The following is a 17,506-nucleotide window of genomic DNA, read 5'->3' as shown; positions in this document are numbered from 1 at the left end:
GCGTATACAGGGTGGCCAGTTTCTCTAGAACAATCTGCCCACCATCCCTCAACAAATCTGCTGTTACCTGATCCTCCCCAGCTGCCTTCCCCCTTTGCATAACTCCCAAGGCTTTCTTTCCTTCTTCCGGCGTTACCTGTGGGATTTCGAATTCCTCTAGACTATTCTCTCTTCCATTATCGTCGTGGGTGCCACTGGTACTGTATAAACCTCTATAGAACTCCTCAGCCACTTGAACTATCTCCTCAATATTAGTAATATTGCCGGCTTTGTCTCTTAACGCATACATCTGATTCTTGCCAATTCTTAGTTTCTCCTTCACTGCTTTTAGGCTTCCTCCGTTCCTGAGAGCATGTTCAATTCTATCCAGATTATACTTTCTTATGTCAGCTGTCTTACGCTTGTCGATTGACTTCGAAAGTTCTGCCAGTTCTATTCTAGCTGTAGGGTTAGAGGCTTTCATACATTGGCGTTTCTTGATCAGATCTTTCGTCTCCTGCGATGGCTTACTTGTATCCTGTCTAACGGAGTTACCACCGACTTCTATTGCACAGTCCTTAATGATGCCCAGAAATTGTCGTTCATATTTTCAACACTATAGGGTCCTCTTCCTGAGTTAAAGCAGAATACCTGTTCTGTAGATTGATCTGGAATTCCTCTACTTTCCCTCTTGCCGCTAACTAATTGATCGGCTTCTTATGTACCAGTTTCTTTCGTTCCCTCCTCAGGTCTAGGCTAATTCGAGTTCTTACCATCCTGTGGTCACTGCAGCGCACCTCGCTGAGCACGTCCACATCTTGTATGATGCCAGAGTTAGCGCAGAGTATGAAGTCTATTTCATTTCTAGTCTCACCGTTCGGGCTCCTCCACGTCCACTTTCGGCTATCCCGCTTGCGGAAGAAGGTATTCATTATCCGCATATTATTCTGTTGCGCAAACTCTACAAATAACTCTCCCCTGTTATTCCTAGTGCCTATGCCATATTCCCCCACTGCCTTGTCTCCAGCCTGCTTCTTGCCTACCTTCGCATTGAAGTCGCCCATCAATATAGTGTACTTTGTTTTGACTTTACCCATCGCCGATTCCACGTCTTTATAGAAGCTTTCGACTTCGTGGTCATCATGACTGGATGTAGGGGCGTAGACCTGTACAACCTTCATTTTGTACCTCTTATTAAGTTTCACAAGACCTTCCACCCTCTCCTTAATACTATAGATTTCCTCTATGTTACAAGCTATATCCTTATTAATCAGGAATCCGACTCGTAGTTCTCGTCTCTCCGGTAAGCCCCGGTAGCACAGGACGTGCCCGCTTTTTAGCACTGTATATGCTTCTTTTCGCCTCCTAACTTCATTGAGCCCTATTATATCCCATTCACTGCCCTCTGATTCCTCCAATAGCACTGCTAGACTCGCCTCACTAGATAACGTTCTAGCTTTAAATGTTGCCAGGTTCATATTCCAATGGCGGCCTGTCCGGAGCCAGGGATTCTTAGCACGCTCTGCTGCGTCACAGGTCTGACCGCTGCCATGGTCAGTTGCTTCGCAGCTGCTGGCTACTGAGGGCCGGGGTTTTATTGTTGTATTCGTATAGGAGGTTGTGGCCAAGTACTGCACCGGGGTGGCCAATCCTGCTCTGGTGAGGGAGTGCGTTACCGGTTCTCGTCACCGGGATCAGGCCTGTTTATGCAATTTTATCAACACGCGTATTTTTTCTTTTTTTTTAATCCGGTTGAAAATTGCGTGGGTGTTCTGCCTCTACGCCACCGCTGCACCTGAAGATACAGCTTGATAGAGGGTAAAAAAAGTGTCACTGGAAACAAAGTTCACTGCATGTGTGCACAAAAGCTCCCAACAAGGTATTTAAATATCCGTATAAGACTCCAATAAATTTACGTATCTAAACAAAAGTCACTCTATATAATGCATCAAACAAGGCAAATAAGCACGTTGCGCAATTAAAGATCCCAGATTCCTATGCAGAATCCCCCCCTCCCCCTCGCCCCATTTCGTCCACTCTCCCCGATGCCGGCGCGCTTCCTGCCCGCTTTTCTCTCTTGCGCACACAAGACTGATCCACCATCGTCGGCTCACCGAGATAACTGAAAGTTTAATGACGTTTCGGCTCCCCATACGGGAGCCTTGTTCACAATAAAACCCACAGCAGAGATACAACGTATTTAAGTACGTTTCAGCACGTGACGCAAACAGCGAGTGTACGCCGTCAGAACTGTCTCGTCATGCCTATTCAGCGTGCGCGCCGCGGTCTGCGTGTGCAAGGATTCTAGATGCAGGCGTGACGCAAGCTTCTTTTCCTTGGCCAGAACACTTGCACTTGCCCAATCAATACTGTGGACTGTAGATTCCACATGTACAGCATTCGAGGCCATGTGCCGTTTCTTGAAGTTGCCTGTCTCGCGGATGTACTTGCAACAGGCACGTACCCAAGGGGGGGCCCTGGGGGCCGCCCCCCCTCGAAATTGATACATACCCCCCCCCCCGGCTCCGCCCACTCCACCACTTCTCACGCACATTCCTATAACGCCGCCAAATCAAGGTTGAAACTTGACAGCTATTCGGCGGTCAACATTTTGCTGCCTTTTTCACTCCTTGTGGATGGCGGTAGTTATCGGCATCTTTTGGGGTGTGAAGGCCAGTTTCCTCATCGATTCGGGGCCCACGCGATTAACTCGAGATGCATTCAGTTGTCACCATCTTTTCGACGATCACGCGCTCTGCTCTTGCTTCGTTAGTGCAACCTTCTTCGTTTACACTGATCCAGGGACCAAGAAAGTGATTCGGTTCGTGGTCAGCTGGTCTGTATGCACGTGGAACGAGTTGCGGCCAGAGAAAACGCCAATTGGGTTTAACTTTTCCTTTTGCTTCATTATTTCGTCGAGTAACGGCTCGCCGCGACGCTGACAGATTCTTGGAGCCATATACCCGCGATATGGGTTAAATAAAGCGCAATTTAAAATAACGCGAAACAGCGTCAATAACCGTTAAATCCATAAACAACATGAATGTCATCCGTTACCTCATCTGGTTTTTGCCTAATTGTAGAGCACTTTTCGTGCGAAATTGCTAACTGGAAACAAGAGTCGCAAGGCGTTGAGAAATTAAGCTATCTACTAAGGAATCCATTGCCGGCAACCGAGGCAGCAGCCAAACAGGAAGAAAAAGCGAAATTAACAAATAAAACCGTTGTTTGTGAAAATATTTACCCGCCGTGGTTGCTCAGTGGCTATGGTGTTAGGCTGCTGAGCACAAGGTCGCGGGATCGAATCCCGGCCACGGCGGCCGCATTTCGATGGGGGCGAAATGCGAAAACACCCGTGTACTTAGGTTTAGGTGCACGTTCAAAGAACCCCAGGTGGTCGAAATTTCCGGAGTCCTCTACTACGGCGTGCCTCATAATCAGAAAGTAGTTTTGGCACGTAAAACCCATGATTTAATTTTCTTACAATATTTATAGATGACCACCTTTTTATTTAAAGAGGAAGTAGAGAAAACGCCGCCGGAAGTGGAGAACAATTCCGTGTGTATTGAATGACGCTTCTGCAGTTATCAGTCGAGCCGCCACACGCAGCCACTTCTCTGCTGTGCTTACGTAAGTGTCTTTCTAAGCTTCCGCGGTGGGCGTAGTACGTCTAGAATCGCAGCGACCTGCGCCCTAAGAGATTGTACTGGACTGGCAGCCACGCATCGTTACGTAACCAAATAACCCAAATCCCAATAATCCCAAATAACAATACGAGTCGTTTGCGGCACTCAATTTGGTAGAGCATAAACGAGGGACCCAGAAGAACTGGGACGGTTCCGCAAATATGTATTTCTCTATAGTTCTTCCAGGGCTAATTAAAAAAACGCTACTATAGCCGGATACAAATTAAGTCTGCATTGAAGCCCCGCCTACGCCCTCATAACGCTCTGCCCTACGCCCTGCCAGCCACTGTTCCTCCGGGAGGCTGCAAATAATTCGTACTTCAAACTTTTTCTGTTACCCAAATAAGGCGGTAACCACAAAAATAAAATTATTAGCGCGTAATTTTATACCTTTTCCCTCGCCTATTATGTGGAATGGCCAAACCCTAATTATTTATTGAACTGAAATAAGATGCTTGCTTTGCTGCAACTATTTATTGTCAATTTTCACTTTTGTTGGCAGTGAAGTTTCAAGAGTAAAACGGGTTCAGCAGTGAAATGAACGGCACCGCAGAGTTTTGAAGAGTGAAATGCTCAGACTCCATACACTTTGTCCATGTCTGTTGCACACCTCATTGCTTCCGCCGATGAAAAGACTATTCAAGAACAGCAGATCAAGGGACCAGGGATCAAGTACGAAGCCATTTTGAAAAGGCTGCACAACGACGATCTTGTTTGCTTCTGTGATTGGCTGGTGAAGTAACACAACCCCGCGCGGTTAGGGTGCCTCGGTTGCCTACTGCTGTTTTTTTTTTTTTTAAGATGTGTTCTAATAAAGTAATCTTTATTTTACACTTTGGCTTCTTTACTTGTCATTGGCAGTGTTCTTCCTGCGCTTCTTTCCTGCGCAAGTCCATTTGACGTAGTTCCTTGTTTGCCAAGTAAAGGAGAGGTGTATCGCACAGGGCGTACCTGTAAAATACACCTTATTTCATTTCTATATTGTGGGTTTACGCGTTTTTATGGCGAATGGTGGACGTTCACATTTGTAGTAGTAAAGTACCCCCCTCATTTGCATAGAAGTTACCTTGGGTTGCCCCCGTCCCCCTCCTGAAAGTACGTGCCTGACTTGTAATCGCAGTTCTCGCACGTTATGGCGTAGACTACACCGAGGAAATGTTCCTGTAGAAATTTGTCTTTTACGTTTACTAAAACGTTTCTTAGTTTGCGGGTTGGCACATGCGCAATTTTGACGTCGCACCTGCGCATGATACGAGCGATGGTGTCACTTGTGGCAGGGGCACATGGAATGGCAGCTCACTTCTTCTGAGGCGACGTAAAACGCTGTCTTTCTGGCAGTGACACGTCTTTCCTTACCGAGGACGAAAAGGACGGAGGGTCTTAAATCTTCACAGATGCTCCCAATATGACGCGCGCAGTCCTCCTGTCTTGTGCAAACGGTTTTTGCTCGCTGGAACAGCGTAGCAGGAACAGACATTTTGTGTGAAAGCGGATGCACCGAGTTGAAGTGCAGGTGCCGGCCTGCATGTGTGGGCTTCCTGTAGACGTTGAAAGACCATTCACCGCGCTTGATAACAAAATCAAGAAACGCTAGACAACCGTGTGCTTCTTGCTCGACAGTAAACTGAATCGCCTGTTCCACGCTGTTAGGGCGAGCAGTAAAGGCAGCGAGAGCATCCTTGTGAATTATGCAGAAGCAATCATCTACATATCCCAGGAAAACCATTGGAGAAGGGGAGAAGATGCAAACGCCCGACGATATACGTCCTCCATGACCAGATTCGCAGCACAAGCTGATATACACGCACCCATAGCCGTATCATGCGGTTTCAGGTAAAAATTACGTTGGAAAACGAAGTATATATTCGACAAACAGAAGCTAAGGAGACGGGATATGTCTGAAACGTCATTCGGAGACCTATCAGGCAACAACCCGTCAGCTTCGAGGGCAGCGGTGTAAACCTTTACAGCCAGTTCTACTGGAACGCTTGTGAATAGTGACATAACATCAAATGAGACCATGGGTGCGATCGGAGATGGTTGTTCGGCGCGTTCGTTCGGTTACCGGCGCGCGCGATAGGCCTACTCCGCGCCGACGTCGCCAGCCGCGGGGCGCGGCCGCGTTTTTGGAGACGTCAAAATGACAACACGCTCCTGTCAATCATCCTCCCACCGAACATTTCGTCCGCTAGGCGCCGAACCCGACGGGAGCTGGGAAGTTTGGAGCGATCACACGGCTTCGCATGGCGCGTCCGGTGGGTTGGATTGGATCCAAGAGACTGCTGCGGCATGGCACGTTTGAATCCAATCCATAGTTTAATTCGAGAAAATGGCGCTTCCGTTGGGAACTTAGGTTGTTGCGCTGGCGTTTCTAGAGGAAGGAGGAGAGCGGGTGGCGGTGCGAAACGCGTTTGAAGAAATGGCAGAAAGTGAATTCCGGCGTCGTTTTTGTTTCTCGAAACAAATAATTCGTTGGTTGTACACAGAAATCGACCCCATCATCGGTGCCAGCGAGCCACTGGAATGTTGTCGCTGCCTCTTGAAAACTGCGCCACTCTTCCCGTCGTTTCTTTATTATTTATTCTTCTCGCTGTGCGCGACACCACCTAGGGATGACGCAAAGAAACTAATAGTTATAAATTGCAGTAGTCACACGTACTACTATTTGAAAACGTGTTTGGGCTTGAGAAGAAAAAATACATTTTTTTAGATAAAGATTTCATTCATTCGGAAGACGAGAAACATTTCGTTTTGTAGTATACTGTCTGCAAGCAGACGACAAACGACGGAAGTAAACTTCCGGGGAGGTCACCGCTTCCTGATTGGCTGCACTCTCCGCCCCGTTGTGACAAATTTTGCGTACTGCCACTCAGTGACGTTGCAGCAACCGAACAGAACGCGTATCGAACAAAATATCTCCGATCGCGCCCCATGACGTCATCATGAGCAGGAACAACGTGCCCTACCTTTTCAATAGGTCGCTAGAATTGCGCACGCGAGTGCTGCTTTTCCCAACGAGTGGCGAAATGATCCGGTGTAAGAAACCGGAAAGCTTGTACAGAGGTGAGCGAGTGTAGGCGGCAATGGGCCGCATAGGAACACCTTGCTTTTGTATCTTTGGTAGGCCATAAAGTGCAGGAGCTGATCCATTGTGGCAAAGTAGTCGGTAACAGAGCGATTTATGCTGTGGCGGTACCAAATGGAAGTCGTCAGCTAGAAGCTTTTGGAAGTCCCTTTACGTTTTTCCTTGGGGTCATGCGCCAGGCGAGCATTGGCGTCACTAACCAGCGTCAGCATCTTTTTGGTGTAGTCACCACTGTCGAGAAAAAGGCGTTTCCTTTGTAAGCCGGAGGAATGACAATGTATGGATTGCTTCGAAGCCGGTCGATAGCCTCATACGTTCCTCTTGCAACAGCGCGGAGTTTGAAGAAGGGTTTTTAAACTTACAAAGCACTTTCATAACACGCGTGCGAGCTCCGTCACGTCTAGTGGCGTCGACTCGACTTACCAGCCTTTTCAACAACACAAATCAGCTACTTCATAGCTAAGGTTCAGAGCAAGGCTCAGGAGGGAGAGTTCCGCTTTGTCAGGCTTACAGGAAGAAAGATTGTGTACAGCCTCTCTCCGTAAACTTTGGGACGTGCTGTTTCAGGATGGTCTCAGCCTTTCCAGCTTGGCATGGTGCATGACGTCGTTATTTCGTGTTCTTACGCTTGCTTGAAAGTTAGCGTGTAGCTGTATTGAAGCAAATTCGGCAGGGCACAGGAACTGTAGTCGGCGACGGGCATAGAAGGTATCATTTTCTAGCATGCGGACCTTAGCCTTGCAGTCAGGTAGTCTTGCTTGTAGTAGTAGTCGTTCAGCGCCCTTGAAATCACGCACTCTTTTCGCGTTTATTCAACACGTATTTTCCCCGCCAGACGGGCTGCCGTCAAACGTTTGATTTCAGGTCTTGCGGTTTACACGGAACATCACGGTGACGGCGACGGCAGGAACGCGCCTGACGTGTCCATATAATTGCTATCGCAATAATATGATAAGAGCATCGGAGTCCCGTAGCCCATCACTTTCCGCAAAAGTTGGAGCAAGAAAATCGAACTTTCACCTTGCGACAATCCGCTGCGCCGCAACACTGTCTTTGTTTTGTGGGGTGGGGCACCGAAGTAAAGAAAGAAAAAAAAAACGCGAAGGAAAGCATGTTGGCCACAAGGGAATACCTACTTTGGGCACCCAGCGCGACTGCCGAAGGAATATCGAAGAAAACGTGAGACGCTTGGTCCACAGAGAACCATGCGCATACTGCTCGGTATACTACACCGGCGAGACTTTCCGGAGAAGTTGCAATGACATCAAACTGAAGGTGATGCCCTCAAGCGGAGGCGTTGCTATCCATCGTGTCCCCACAGCTATGGCGGCGAGCTACCCCGGTTTCTTTTTCTCGTCTGCTAACCAGAAGCGCGGTTGTCGGAGCAACACGAGAAAAACGCGTGCTCTCTGGCTGGCTCTGGCAGCCAGAGAGCACTCTGGCAACCTTGGTTGGAAAACACTAGCACACCGCCGGTTGGAATAAATAAAAGAGGACCTTGGTTGGAAAACACTAGCACACCGCCGATTAACTGCAAAATTAGAACTTTTTTTCCGAATCTACTTTGATCTCACAGGAATAAACAAGAACTTGTACATTTTCCCTCCCCACTTCATCTCTAAACGTTGTGATCACGAGCTGAAAGTCCTTGAAATGCGCTGTCGTACTGATGTCTACCGTAATTCATTTTTCCCGCATGTTTCCGCACACTGGAATAGGCTTCCCAGGAGCATTGGTGAATGTAAAACGTGTTCAGAGTTTCTGTCTTTATTGTCACGCAGTCTGTCGTAGTATATTATCCCGTTTTCTTTATATCATTTGGCTGGCATTGCACTTCATGCGATAGTGTACCCTTTCCATTTCTGTCTTGCAAATTTGCACCGCATTTCACAAGACCGTTTTGCCGTCGAGATGACTCATCTATGTTACGTATTTTGTTACTTTTACCACCTGTGCTCTGCTGTATCAAGTTTTTGTCACATGTTCACTTTTCTTCAATTTGTCCCCCCCTGCAATAATGCCTTTGTGGCGCTGCAGGTACTTGTATAAATAAATAAATAAAATAAGTAAACTAGACAAAATAAATAGTAACGTAGTTACCTGTGCTGGCTCACTGTCTTGACATCGACACTTTGGCTCTGTTGAAAAAAAAAATGTTGATATTCCTGCTACGACATGACGGCCCAAATAAACCACCACAACGCTTCGTCTCATATGACCTCGCTGCGTACTTTGCCAACTTGTACGGTAGTGTGTTGATTTCACTTGTCTCGTTGTATGGTCCGATGTGCGACTTTAGAAAAGTCAATGGACCTTTGGTATTAAATGTTTATAAGAACATTTAACCCACAAAGTTCCGTAATTGAATAGCTAAAGCACGACTTTGGAAATGTCAATGCACCTTTCGCATCAAAAGTTTATGAGAACTTTATACCCACAAAGTTCCACAATTGAAATCCATGCTTACTGTAGATTCCGCGCGCTCTGTAGATTCCGCGGCCTCTGAGAGATGCCGCGACGAGCCCGCTCGCCGTCAAAACGCCCTTGAAACTTTGTGCTTGGATGGGGCTGCTTGCGTTATGTGACCCCAGGTGCATGGCTGTTGCGACGAAATCCAGCCCGAGTTCTTATTGTTCGCGCCGCAATGTCTTTTCGAGCATAAAAAAGACGTTCTAGACAAAATCCACAATGATTTCCGGCGCCGGGGTTGTGTTGGTCGGCGGTGCATGGCAGCACAAAAAAAATTTCGGGGGGAGGAGGCTGAAACCCCATAAGCCCTCCCCCCCTCCTCCCTGGCTACGCCTCTGCTGATCAGTTCTGCTGAACAAGTTCGCAGCTGTCATTCAATATGGACGTCCCGTTTCGGGGCAGCCTGTCAATGTGATAACTTGATTCAGGCAAGGCAAAAATTTTTTTTACACTCATGTCTGCAACCCATTAAAAATGGGTGCCCAATGTGGTACCACACTTACCTTCTTCAACGAACAAAGCAGGTGTGCAAATATATCTGCGTGTATGTGAGGCATGCGGTTCCTTTTTTTGCTTCATTATTGTCCTTATGGTAGGGCACTGGATAACTGAAAGAAGCCGTTTATTATACAGAAGCTGCTTAGTTGAGTGGACGTACAGTTGGGAACGGCATTACATTTAGGTATGAAATATAAGATAAGCGTAACATGTATTGCTCAGAAATTAGACTCCAGAAGAATTTATTTCGTTTACACCCCTCGAAAAAAGCCGAGGACACAGCTACTTTCTTCTCTTTTTTTTAATTAAACAAATTCTGGCGTTTTACGTCTGGCGATATGATTATGAGGCACTATGTTCATTTCTCAGCACTTGGAGTTCATTAACGTGCACCTAAACAGAAGTACACGACTGTTTTTACGTATCGTTTCCACCGAATTTCGCGACCTGATTCGAACCCGTGAGCTCCAGTTTAGCAGCGCAACGCCATATCCTCTATGTAGCCACTAATTAGGCTACCGGCCACGTCTTTTTTTTCGTTTTTTTTCGTTGTTATTGTTAAGCATGGACTGGAAAAAAAGTTTCACACGGCTTACGGGTCAAAGATTAGTACATATAATGGCTACCTAAAGCTGTTTTCGGCGCCCGAGGTCCGACCGCAATAAAAGAACCCGTACTAATTACTCCGCATTGCATTACGCGTGGAACACGGAAACATCAATGGGATGTTGCACTGCAGTTATCATATATTCTAAATACACATTGAAAAAGCGAAAGCTCCCGACCGGAATAAGCGTGTTTCTTTTAAAATCTGCGCAAGCCCCAGGTGAACCAATCGACTTTCCGAGAAAAGGAATCAAGGCAATTATTGGGCGTCAATATGAACAACAATGTTAGGGAAAAGATCCGATGTACTCAGACTGAATCGAGGAGACCAAGAAATCCTTGCCAATGTAATCTTCGTGGCTTAATGTCTGGCGATCTCCTTCAACGTGCCAGCAGGCAAAATGAAGTAGAAACATATATAGTCTAATCGAAGGGTGTTTGCTATTCAGATCATATTCGATTTCAATATGCCCTATTAAAAATTTCCGGATAGCCATTTCCGTTCGAATGTAACGCGTAACAGCAAGTTTAGAGTCTCGAAGGGGAGGGGCCCGTGCAAGTGAGGACTTTTATTCCGAATGATTGTGCTGCTGGAGGAGAGTCTTATAGTTCTTGCTCAGATGCGCACTATAGTTTCTGAGAGAATTAACGCACGGGCGCTAATCGGTTCTGCTGAACAAGTTCGCAGCTGTGATTCAATATAAACGCATCATTTTTGGGCAGCCTTTAAATCCGCTAACTTGATTAAGGCAAGGAAAACATTTGGTTTTTTTTTTTTTTAGTCTCGCCATGTCTGCAACCAGGTTTCCAATGTAGTACCACACTTAAACAACGAACACAGCAGATCTACACGTATCTCTACGCATATGTGAGGTATGCCGTTCCTTTAATGCATAGAGTTTCTCATTGAGAACTCCATGCTTTAATGCCGTGTGCGGCATGCTGTTACTCTATTTAGAGTATACTAGAATGCGGTTGAGTGGGACGAACGGCTGGGGCGGCGCACGCTTTGCAGTGAGGCGCGCGACGACGAAAAATACTGTGGCGGCGAAGCGATCGAAGTGCATTGGACCGCACCAGGGTCGCGCCGTTGGAAACTACTGGCGACACTTCTCGGAAAGGGCCATTCGTACCACTTCGCGCTTGTATGTGCGTTCAGGCTGCTCAAACGGTGTTTACAATTGCATGGGACATGCACTTATGTCTGAGGAATAGATTTATTTCTTTACCTTCCTTATTTCACTTCATTTATTTTAATTCCGCTCGGTGATTGCGCGTGCATTCCGGCCGCAGTGTCGGCCTCCATTCTGCTATCTTGTTGTAGGGTTCCTTTTGTAGAGCAAACATTTTTCTGGCTCTTGAAAGAACATGCATCTCTCTTGTGTATTCTTGCGCATATAGTTTTCCATCAGTAGGTCTTGCGTAACGTAGACGGAGAAACATATGTAAATTAACTTCCTGCTTGCCGCTTCAAAATAATAAAACATATCTGCCCCGTCCGGCAATCTGTACTCAGACTTATGCGAAATATTCTTATAGAAAAAAGAGAACTGGAGACAACATTCCATTCGTGTTTCCGTCTTCCTCGCGTAACAGCATGCGGAGTAATTGGTACGGGTTATCTTATTACGGCCGAACCTCGGGCGCCGAAAACAGTTTTAGGTAGCCATTATATGTGCTAATCTTTGACCCGTAAGCCGTGTGAATTTTTTTGTACAGTTCCTGCTTAAGAGGAAGCTTCAGCTCGATTGCTCCTATCTAAATACATGTAAAAGGAGAATTCGTTTTTCTCGGCAACCACTGCACCGAATTTGACGAGGTTTGTTGCATTTAAAAGAAAAACTTAACATCTAGTGACTGTTGGTTTCGAATTTTTGAGTTAGGTCGTCAATCTTTTATTAAAAATTGGCGAAAATAAAAAATTTTCAAAAAACTAAACTATCAAGTTTACAACTCTGTAACTCAACCACCAAAGATTATAATACAATTCTGTGAATTGAATCTAAAAGTACATCCATAGCGGACAAAATTGATATGTTATACATGAATATAAAAAAATTTAATCATAGGGAAATACAACTTTTGTAAAACCGTTGTAACCAACGTAACAAATTCATGTAAGATGTAAAATGACATATTGAATTTGCCCGCTTTGAATGATCTAATGGATGCCGTTTACAGAACCGCGATATCAGTTCTTGATGCATAGCTATCAATTTGTAAACTTCGTGCTTCTATTTTTTTCAAACGGTCAAATATTTGAAAATCGTTTTAGGAAAATTCAAGCCCTAAATCGAAATTCCGCTTCCAACAGTCACTAGAATTTAACTTTCTCTTTCAAATGCAACAAATTTCATCAAAATCGGTCCAGGGGTTATCTCATAAAAACGTTTTTGCATTTTACATGTATTTGAATAGGCCGCGTCGGAGTTGGGCCCGAGCTAAAGCTTCCTCTTAACAAAAAAAAAGTAAGAAAGAAAAAGCGGCGCGGTAGCCTAGTTAGTGGCTACATAGCGGATATGGCGTTTTGCTGCTGTACTCGAGCTTACAGGTTCAAACCAGGTTGCGGAATTCGATGGGAACGAAATGAAAAAAAGAAAGAAACAGTCGTGTACTTATGTTCAGGTGCACGTTGAAGAACCCCAGGTGTTTAGAACTGAACAAGGGCGCCTCATAATCATATCGCCAGACGTAAAACGCCCGAATTTGTTTGATTAAAAAAAGAGAAGAAAGTAGCTGTGTCCTCGGCTTTTTTCGAGGGGTGTAAACGAAATAAATTCTTCTGGAGTCTAATTTCTGAGCAATACATGTTACGCTTATCTTATATTTCATACCTAAATGTAATGCCGTTCCCAACTGTACGTCCACTCAACTAAGCATCCTCTGTATAACAAACAGCTGCTTTCTGTTATCCGGTGCACTATCGTAAGGACAATAATGAAGCAATTAACGGAACGGCATGCCACACATACACGTAGAGATATTTGTAGATCTGCAATATTAGTTGAAGAAGATAAGTGTGGTACCACATTGGGCACCCAGTTTTAATGGGTTGCTGACATGGTGACAAATATGATAGGGAGAGGCGGGCTAGTTGGTGGTCGATATTGGAATTCATTATGTAACCGCGCAAACAACAAAAGACAAAGAAGGAAACACACAGGACAGTGTGTCCTGTGTGTTTCCTTCTTTGTCCTTTGATGTTTGCGTGGTTACATGATGCATTCCGATATCGACATGGTGAGACTTAAAAATTTTTTTTCTTGCTTGAATCAAGTTAGGAGATTTACAGGCTGCCCCAAAATGGGGCGTTTATATTGAATGACTGCTAGGAACTCATTCAACAGACCCGATTAGCACATGTGCGTTAATTCTCTCAGGAGCTGCATGGTGCGCCTTTGTGCAACAGCCACGACTATCCATGACAGCCCAATCATTCGGAATAGTAGTCCTCAGTGCATCGGCCCCTCGAGAATTGAAAAGTGCGGTATGCGCTACATTCGAACAGAAACGGGCATTAGATAATTTATAACAGTGAATTCCGAAGTCGAATACGATCTCAATAACAAATACCATACGATTAGAGTATATGTTTCTACTTCATTTCGCCTGCTGGCACGTTGAAGGAGTTGGTCATACAAGCCATGGAGATTACATTGGTGAAGAGTTCCCGGTCTCCCCGATTCAGTCAGAGTACATAGTGTTAAGAACGGCCAGCTGCAGTGCAAGTTTCATCGTCATGAAACTTTCAGGCGTCATCTTTTCCTGGAGCGTCGCCGCAAACCTCTAGCCACAGCGTGACTAAGTCGACTTTGTGTCGAGGACAATACGCGCGTCCTCCGCTCTCCGTCGCTGGAGCCGAGTTCGACGAAGCAGGCTTTGTGCCTGCACTCGCCACCGCCGCCCTGGTCTGCCGCGAGCGGGGAAGTGCCGCGGGAACGTCGACGAAGACCCCTTCCCACGCACCGTTCTTGAAGTAAGCCCCGAGTCGCCCCGTTCTTGAAGTAAGCCTCGAGACAGTCGGATCTTGGCGGGCTCCGTGAACCTGTGTGTGTGTGTGTGTGTTGTGTGTGCGTGTGCGTGTGCGTGTGCGCGCGTGTGTGTGTGTTTGTGTGTGTGTGAGAGAGAGAAAGAGAGAGAGAGAGGAATATGTGTCCCATATTCCTCGTTCTCGATGAGAAGCAGTCCTTCCCTTCATCAACGTCCTCAACGTGGATAAGTTGGACGACGGCATGGGCCAGCTACCTTCTAATTCATGCCGGACTCCAATGTTGACAACGGGTTACGAGCGATGGGATTGAGCCCCCAATCCTGACAACTGGCTGACAGCGGTGGGATGGACTTTGCGACGTCGTGCTGTGTCTGCGGTGAGTGCTTGGTTCTTGCTTTGACTCTCTAGGCTTCATTTTGTGGTTGTTTTGTTTAGAACTGTAGGGAAGGTAGATTGTTGAGTGTTAGCTAGGTTGTGTTTACCTAGCTAGATTTAGCGAGCAGGACCAAGACAGTAAAGCAGCAATCATGGAGTTAAGGACACTGCTGAGAGACGAGTTGTTGATTGTTGGTGAGGAACTGGGCCTAGATGTACGCAAGGAAATGCTAAAATCGGAATTATTGGAGCTAATTTCCGAACAGGCCAGTGAGGAAGAAATTGAAATGGGGTTGGAACTTCTGAAAAAGAGAGAAGAAAGAGAGAGAAAAGAACAAGAGAGAGAGGAACACGATAAAGATCGCGAGTTAAGATAAATTCAACTTGAACTTGAAAGCAAACGTTTGGAGTTGTCTCAAGGAAGTGAAGGGGCTCTGGGACGATCAAGTGAGGCAGAATCATACCGCATGGACAGGCTATTAAAGCAATTTGAGGTCGGGACCGACATAGGCTTGTTCCTAAGCAATTTTAAAAGTACTTGCGAGAAGATGAACTTCGGCCCGAGTACATGGCCACAGCGGTAGCTGTCTATGTTGCCGTGTGAGGCGGTGGAAGTAATCGCCAGACTGAGTGCACAGGATGCATATGATTATGCAAAAGTTAAGGCTAGTCTCCTGAAGAAATACCGCCTTTCAGCCGAAGCTTTTCGCCAAAGATTTAGGAGCACAGGCAAGAACGATAGCGAGGGGTATCCAGAGTTTGCATACGGCTTAAAGGCCAACCTGGTCGAGTGGCTGAAAAGTGCGGAAGCGTACGACAGCAGAGACATGATCATTGAATGCATGTGTCCAGAGCAGTTTTACAAAAGCATCCCCCAAGTGGTGAAACTGTGGGTGCAAGACAGAGGGAATGTAAACACTGTGGAAAGGGCGGCTGAATTAGCCGAATAGTACGCAACGCGCAGAAAGTTGAACGCCGAGGACGGAAACTGGGACGGTAGAAATGGACCGCGGAAACCATTTCCGTTTAAAAGGGGCTCGCAGACTAGGCGATCGGAGCCTGTAGACGTGGAGGAAAAGCCCGCAGAAAAGAGCGTGGAGAAAGCTAACGGCGAAACTGTACAAAAAGAGCAGAAAAGAAAATTCGAATCTTTTAGACCGATCCGCTGCTATAAATGCCACAAACTGGGACATATACCTGTAAACTGCGGGAAGCCCAGTGTAGTTTTTTCCTACCTAGAGGAAAAAGACGAGAATATGGAACTTTTAAGCCCCTATCTTCACGACCTGCATGTTAATGGCAAACCATGCCGAGTGCTAAGAGATAGTGCCGCCACGATGGACATTGTCCATCCGTCTTACGTGACGGTAGATGACTTCACCGGAGAAGTAGCATGGATCAAACAGGTTGTAGAAGAACACAGCGTATGTCTGCCCATGGTCAAAGTCAATATCAGTGGACCATTCGGGGAGCTAGAGACTGAGGCTGCAGTTTCCAAATTTTTGTCACTGCAGTACCCTTACATCTTTTCGAATCGTTCCAATCAGTTACTGCGTGACAAAGGGCTTAAACTGGGAGAGGGCATAGTACAGGCATTGACCTGAGGCCAAGCTCGTAAAATCGCGTCGCTTTCGGCTGAAAATGCACAAGCTGCTCCAGCGGAAGCAGAAAAGGGGATAACTTCAATACCCGAATCTGAGCTAGGCCCGAGGGACAAAAGAACAGTTGAGGAGAGCCTGCCAGCTGACCAGCTCAATGAGAGCGTAGCACTAGAGTGTCAAAGTTCTAGCCTGCAGGAAGAGCAAGCTGACACAATCGCAAGCGAGACAGGGTCGTTATTATCACCGGCCTCAAAGAAATTTGATCAGCTCTTACGTGTGGATAGAGAGTCATTGGCAGCCGAGCGAAAGATTGATGAGAGCTTAGCTAAATTACATCACACAGCCAAAGAAGGCATTGCTAGGCGCAACGTGACGATACATGTCAGAGGAGGATTGTTGTATCGGCACTACAGAGATCGAAAGGGTAGGATTTTAGATCAGTTAGTCGTACCTACTAAGTATAGGGAGGACCTTTTGAGTCTCTGTAATGGAAATGGGTGGTCCGGCCACCTGGGCATAAACAAATCAAAGGCCAGACTGCTTATGGAATACTACTGGCCTGGCTGTTTCAAAGACGTAGAAAACTTTGTAAGATCATGCGACGCCTGCCAGCACTCGGGTAAACCAGGAGAGACATGGAAAGCTCCACTAAAGGTAGTGCCCTTAATAACAGAGCCTTTCAGACGACTTGTGATAGACACGGTAGGGCCTTTGCCAAAAACAAAGTCGGGTTACAAGTACTTGTTTACCATGCTGTGTCCGGCTACAAAGTTTCCAGAAGCAATCCCTCTGAAAGAGCTCAGCTCCACCGAAGTAGTAGACGCGCTTTTGGCAGTGTTTGCACGAATTGGGTTTCCAGCCGAAATTCAGGCGGATCAAGGGTCAGTATTCACGAGCGTACTGACTTCCACATTCTTGAAAAAGTGCGGGGCAATGTTAATACACAGTTCCGTCTATCACCCTCAGTCAAACGGTGCAGAGAGGTGGCATTCAGTGCTTAAGCGAGTTTTGCGTGCGCTCTGTTACGAGCACAAGGAGGACTGGGAGAACTGTCTGCCGGCAACTTTGTTTGCTTTGCGAATGGTTCGACATGAAGCGACAGGGTTCTCGCCAGCAGAATTAGTGTATGGGAGGACACTCCGTTCTCCACTAAGAATGTTAAAAGAGATGTGGGAGGAAAGAGGAGAGAGTCCTACAGTGGTTGAATACGTGCTGA

This window comes from Dermacentor variabilis, chromosome 7 (genome assembly GCF_050947875.1).
Source record: "Dermacentor variabilis isolate Ectoservices chromosome 7, ASM5094787v1, whole genome shotgun sequence".
NCBI classification, from domain to species: Eukaryota; Metazoa; Arthropoda; class Arachnida; order Ixodida; family Ixodidae; genus Dermacentor; species Dermacentor variabilis.
The sequence above is the reverse complement of the archived record's forward strand: the minus strand, read 5'-3'. Positions refer to the sequence as shown.